Source organism: Neovison vison, chromosome 13 (assembly GCF_020171115.1).
Source record: "Neovison vison isolate M4711 chromosome 13, ASM_NN_V1, whole genome shotgun sequence".
Lineage (NCBI taxonomy): Eukaryota > Metazoa > Chordata > Mammalia > Carnivora > Mustelidae > Neogale > Neogale vison.
This window is the reverse complement of record NC_058103.1, coordinates 59466453-59473375: the sequence shown is the minus strand read 5'-3', so window position 1 is coordinate 59473375 and position 6923 is coordinate 59466453.

The window sequence follows — 6923 nt, the reverse complement described above, 5'->3', positions numbered from 1 at the left end:
GCAACCCACAGTTTGTTTCGTGAGATTAAGAGTCACTTATGGTTTGTCTCCCTCCCTATCCCATCTTGTTTCATGTATTCTTCTCCTACCCACTTAAGCCCCCATGTTGCATCACCACTCCCTCATATCAGGGAGATCATATGATAGTTGTCTTTCTCCGCTTGACTTATTTCGCTAAGCATGCAATATGCATTTAAGCTTCCTTCACATCTTTTCTTGGCTTAATAGCTCATTTTTTTATTGCTCAATAATATTCCATTGTATTGATAAACCATGGTTTAATCATCTATTAAAAAAGATCTTGGTTGCTTCCAATTTGTGGTAATTATTAAAAAACTTGCTATAAACATCCATGTGCAGGTTTTGTGTGGACTTAAGTTTTCAGCTTACTTGGGTAAATATTAAGGAACACAATAGCTGCATCATCTTGTAAGAGTATGTTTAATATTATAAGAAACTACCAAACTGTCTTCCAAAGTGGCTATACCATTTACATTCCCACCAGCAATGAGTGAGAGTTCATGTAGTTCCACACCCGTACCAGCATTTGGTACTGGCAATGTTTTGAGTTTTAGCCATTTTATTTATTTTTTTTAAAAGATTTAATTTATTTATTTGAGAGAGAGAGAGCATGAGAGGGGAGAGGTCAGAGGGAGAAGCAGACTCCCTGCCAAGCAAGGAGTCCAATGTGGGACTCAAGCCCAGGACTTCAGGATCATGACCTAAGCTAAAGGCAGTCACTTAACCAACTGAGCCACCAAATTTTAATAATTTTAATGGGTGTGAGGTGGTATCCCATTGTTTTAATTTGTAATTCCTTAATGACATATAATGTTGAGTATCTTCTCATATGCTTATTTGTCATATGTAGGTGTATCTTCTTTTGAGAGATGTCTGTTCAGGTCTTTTTCCCATTTTAAATTGAGTTGTTTGTTTTCTTCTTGCTGAGTTTTAGGACCTCTTTTCATATTTTGGATACCAGTCCTTTATCAGGTATGTGTTTGGTCTTTTCTTCCAGTCTGTGGCTTTGTCTTTTCATTCTCTTAACAGTGTCTTTTGCAGATCAAATATTTTTTATTTTAATGAAGCTTAGCTCATCAAGTCTTCCTTTCATGGATCATGCTTTTGGTGTTACATCTAAAGTCACTGCCAGGGGCGCCTGGGTGGCTCAGTTAGTTGGGTGTCTGCCTTTGGCTCAGGTCATGATCCCTTTGTCCTGAGATTGAATCCCACATCTGGCTCCTTGTTCAGTAGGGAACCTGCTTCTTTCTCTCCCACCACCCCTGCTTATGCACTCTCTCTCAGTCATATAAATAAATAAACTCTTTAAAAAAAAAAAAAACTTACAAAAAAAAATGAAGTCACTGCCAGACCCAAGGATACCTAGATTTTTTCCTATGTTATTTCTTAGGAGTTTAATAGTTTTACATTTTACATTTTGAGTTAAGTCTTGTGAAGGGTATAAGGCCTGTGCCTAGATTCATTTTTTGGCCCATGGATGTCCAGTTATTCTAGCACCATTTGTTGAGGCATTGAATTGCCTTGGCTCCTCTATCAGAGACCAGTTAACTATACTCATCAGTGATTATTTCTGTGTTCTCTGTTCTGTCCATTGATATATTTGTCTATCCTTTTACCAGTACCACCCTGTCTTGATTAATGTAGATTTAAATTATGTCTCAAAGATGGGGATTGTCAGTATTATGGATTTGTTCTTCCCCCTCAATATTGTTTTGAATATTCTTGTTCTTTTGTTTTTCCATATAAACTTCAAATTCGTGTTGTTGATATCCACAAAATTACTTCTTGGGGTTTTTATTGGCGTTACAGAGAATCAATAGAAAAATTTGAGAAGGGCTGACATCCAAATAATAGCTTCTTATCCATCTTTATATAGCTTGTCTCTCCATATGTTTAGATCTTTGACTTCTTTCATCAGTTTTGTTACAGATTTTTCTTCATATAGATTTTGTACTTGCTTTGTAAGATTTTTATGTATTTCATTTTTTGAAGTTCTAACGCAAATAATATTGTGTTTTTAATTTTAAATTCCCATTGTTCACTGCTAGGCTTATGCTCTGGTAAGCTGAAGCTTTCTGTATCTCTCTATCTGTCTCTTCAAACTGGGGGACAGGGATTTGTCTTAAGATATTCCTTTTCTGACAGATCTAAGAGAACTAGCTTTGGCATTGTTAATTTTCTATATTGTTTGTTACCTATTTTATTGTTTTCTTTTCTTAACTTTATTATTTCCCTACTTCTGCTTATTTGGGGCCTCCTCTTATTTCTGGTGTTTTCAGATAAAACATCATCTCACTAATTTTAGAATTCTATTCTTTTCTAATATAGGCAGTTAAAGTACAATTTCCCTCTAACTCTTTTTTCAGTATTCCTCAAATTTTAAGAGGTTATAGTTTTGTTAACTTGAAATATTTTCTAATTTTCTTTGTTTCCTTCTCTGATCCATGAATTTAGAATTGTATTGCTAAATTTACAAATACATTCATGGTTTTGTGGATAGCTTACTGTTTTTGACTTTTTATGATCTGAGAACATAATCTTTATTAGTTTGATCTTCTATTCAGACTTACTTTACACACCAGCATTTGGTTTATTTTGATGACTGTTACCATATGAGCTTGAAAATAATGTGTATTCTGCAGTTGTTGGTTTTCATTTAGAGTTCTATAAATATCAATTATTCGAGATGACTGATAGAGGAAAAGACCAGTCAACTCAAAATTCTAGATCCAACAAAAGCATCATGTTGAAATGAAGGTGAAAGAAATACACTTATAGGTAAATGACAACAGGAATTCATTGCTACCAGAAATACACTACAGAAAATGCTAATGGAGATTCATCAAGTTGAAGATAAATGATACAAAAGGAAGACTGAATCTCTAGAAATGAATGAAGAACTTAGTAAATTGTATATAGGTGGGTAAATATAATAGAGTTTTTATTTTAATTTGTTCAAAATAAACATGACTATTTAAAACAAAATTATAATATTGCCTTATGGGGTTTATAGTTTATATAGATAAATACATACTCATTTGCAACCTCTGCTATAACAGGAAAATGTAAAAAAAAAATGCTAAATGTGGTTGTTTGGACAAACAATGCAAAATCTTTGAGAGTTCTTTAAGTAATGCTAACTCATGAATTTTTACCAACTTCAGAAAAAAATTATGTTAATAAAACAATTTCTATGTTTAATATTAACCCAAATTGATAATTTTACATAAATATGGTATTGGGTGTTTCAAGATTTTGTATTTTAGATGATATTTTAGATGATCATTTTAAGGCCCAGCCAGTGTAAGCACCTTATCTCAGGTCACAACTCAGAATAGGGAGGATCTGGCTTCCCAGAATCCTCATCAAGCACTGTATATCCCTGTGGCTCCTTTTTTCCTTACTTACTATTGTGTCATGGTCCATGTTATCTTTAATTCACTTTTTAAATTTTTTTTATTTTTTATTTTTTTAAAGATTTTATTTATTTCTTTGACAGACAGAGATCACAAGTAGGCAGAGAGGCAGGCAGAGAGAGAGAAGAGGAAGCAGGCTCCCTGCCAAGCAGAGAGCCCGATGCAGGACTCGATCCCAGGACCCTGAGATCATGACCAGAGCCAAAGGCAGAGGCTTAACCCACTGAGCCACCCAGAAGCCCAATTCACTTTTTTAAAAAAGATGTTATTTATTTATTTGACATGGAGATGGAGAGGAGAGACAGCAAGCACAAGCAAGGGGAGCAGCAGGTAGAGGGAGAGAGAGAGGCAGGCTCCCCGCTGAGCAGGGAGCCTGAAGTGGGGCTCAATCCCAGGACCCTGTGATCATGACCTGAGCAGAAGGCAGATGCTTAACCAATTGAGCCACCCAAATGCCCCTTTAATTCACTCTTTTCATGATTTTTTTTTTTAACACCTGCTTTTCTGGAACTTTCTGTACAGAGGAATGGTTTCTTCTATTCCTCATGTATCCATTCATTGCCTGCATGTAACAGAGCTCTACAAATAGCAGAGACCTCAACAATTCTCATTAAGTAAATGACCACTTATTTAAAAAAATAAGGTTTATGAAAGTTCAGAGGGACTTAAGGGCGTTGTGTGCAATGGGAAGGGGTGATTGCACGACTTAAAGAATAAGCAGAAAAACTGAATTCTGAGGTGATTCAGCCATTGCCCCTTCCTAAGACACCCCGACCAGATTTGCTGAAAACAGACGGCTTCATCCTCTTTAGGTCTGCATGTGTTCTAGTTGAGCTTATTATTTTCCTTTCAGCTTCCCTATAATTTGGCCTCTGTTTACATTTAATAAATTAAACATGTTTCTCCGGGCTCCTATTTAAACCAGAATTTGAACTATAGGTTTTTTTGCACAAGAAACAATGCAAATGGTGATACAGTTACTTGTACCAGCTTCAAGTAACACCAGCGTAATTCTCAATAAATCATTTAAGCAGAAAATGCAATTTTATTTTTAAAGGATCATTTAGACCTTGATTCTTTTTTTTTTCATCATAATAAGTCTCTATATAATGGAAGACATGAGTCCTCCAGATAAATTTATCTCTCTCAAAGGTTTATTGATTGAGAGTAGAGAATACAAAACAGAACAAAAAGCTTGGCTCATTTGCAATCCATGCAAGTAGCAATCATGTTGAACTGTATGATTTGTAGAGTGCCTAGAAACTTTTTAGCACACTGCAGCTTCTAAAAATTAAATACTGATTTTTTATAAAAGAAAGTAACAATTTGAAAAATTTACTTAGCAAAATCAAAGGTGCTATTTCTAGTCATAAGTTACCTAGCTCCCTAGCATTAACTTAAGGTAGTAATTATATAATATTGGCAGAATTCTCAAGCTAAGGAAATGATTCATAACATCTCATCTACCCCTCCCTTCCTTTTCATTTCCTCTGTCAGCATCTTATTCCAGTCTTTTTCCTCTGGGGTCATGGATAGCTACAACAGTTACCTCGTTTGTTTCCTGAAATCCCCCAGCCCAATTCAGCCTGTATTGCCAATTATTCTTCCATAAGACTAATTCTTCCAAAAGAATCTCACATCACTTACTTCCTTGCTTAAATTATCTTAGTCATGTGTTGCCTGAGTGGTTCAGTCCATTAAGCTTTTGCCTTCAGCTCAGGTCATGGGATTGTGTTCTGCGTCTGGCTCTTTGCTCAGCTCAGAGCCTGGTTCTTCCTCAGCCCCTCCCCTCACTAGTGCTCTCTCTCCCTCTCTCTCTGACAAGTAAATAAATAAAATCTTTAAAAAAATTATCTTAGTCACTCAGGTTATCTCCTCTCTAGATCCCAAATTCCTTACCCTCACATTCAAGGCCCAACTCCCTGTTAAGTAACATTGCCACCCCAATGTCCATCCCTTCCACCCCAGCCAGACACATCTTTCCTCCTGTATTTCTCTTCTTGTCTCTGATCCTGAAGCATGCCTGTGAGAAGCAGATCCCATGTGTCCTCTTCTCCACCCACTTGAACACTACAATTCTCTTTGGCCCACATAATGTCTCAGGCTCAGTAATCTGGGACATTAGGTTTGAAACTCTTGCTAAGTGTTCCCTGCCAGAGTTTAAGTTGTATTCGGTGACTTCAGAAGTTTTTTATCTTAATCATATTCCTGAACTTCCTTAAAGATAACAAGGGTGCAAGGGCCATAGATGCCACCCTTTCCTTTCCCTCTGCCACCCACAAAGCTATGAGCTAAAGAGCCCCAAATCCACTGCAAGCAAGGCCTAAATAACTTCTCTGAGCTACAGCTTCATCATATGTGAGGTGGAACCAGTCCCTGCCTGCCTCGTGTAATTATATGCTAATAACAGCACCCACCTCATAAAACTATTGAAGATCAATGAGAACTCTTTAAAACATATTTAAAGGGCGCCTGGGTGGCTCAGTGGGTCAAGCCGCTGCTTTCAGCTCAGGTCATGATCTCAGGGTCCTGGGATCGAGTCCCACATCGGGCTCTTTGCTCAGCAGGGAGCCTGCTTCCCCCCCCCACCCTCTGCCTACCTCTCTGCCTACTTGTGATCTGTCTCTGTCAAATAAAAAAAAAAATCTAAAACATATTTAAAGTATCTACCCCTGCAGAATAAGTACTCAGTAACAGCTAGTATTACTATTTTTCCCTATCTTTATTACTACCACTCTTTTTATTCTGCACAACCTGTCTGGAGACAGTTTCTAAAAGATGTGAGTGAGACCAGAGCATGCTTGGCTATGACAATGGACCTAATTCACTTTCCCTTGTTCTCCATGTTTCTCTGTCAACTTCTTTGAGGTGATTCACACCATAGGAGTGAAAAGATATGAGACTCAGAGTTGGGTTTCTGTCAGAAATAGAAAGAGCAGGGCTTTCTCCTGCTTTAATTTGAGGCCATAGAACCAACTAAGTGCTACCACAAAAGTCATTGGATGGGGTACTGCAATAATTAGGTCCTGGTAGTTCACGTGTGGTGAGCACTGTCAGGATCTTGGTAGTGAAGGTATTAGCATACTGAAAGCCACTGGCACATAAGGTCAAAAGAACTGAGACTAGACTATGGAGGCATTGAGGATGCTACATCCCTACCTGCTGGAAAAGACCACAGTGACCTTCTATTCCATATGTTGTACTAAAAGCCAGGCCACTGCTATAGGAAATTACCTACTAAATCATTTCTATTTTGCCAAAGTGTGTCAGTTTTAGACTGAGCTGACTTCAGAAAATATAGTTCTTTCCCAGGAACTCTCTATAGGCATTTTTTCCCTTTCCTTTCCTTTCCTTTCTTTTTTCTTTTTTTCTTTTTGGTTGTTGCTTGAGGTAAAGAAATGTGACTCCATAAAATCCAATGCCTTCCTCCTTGCAAGCAGATGGCTATCAACATCCCCTGGGTACTTTGTGCAAAATTTGAAGTTG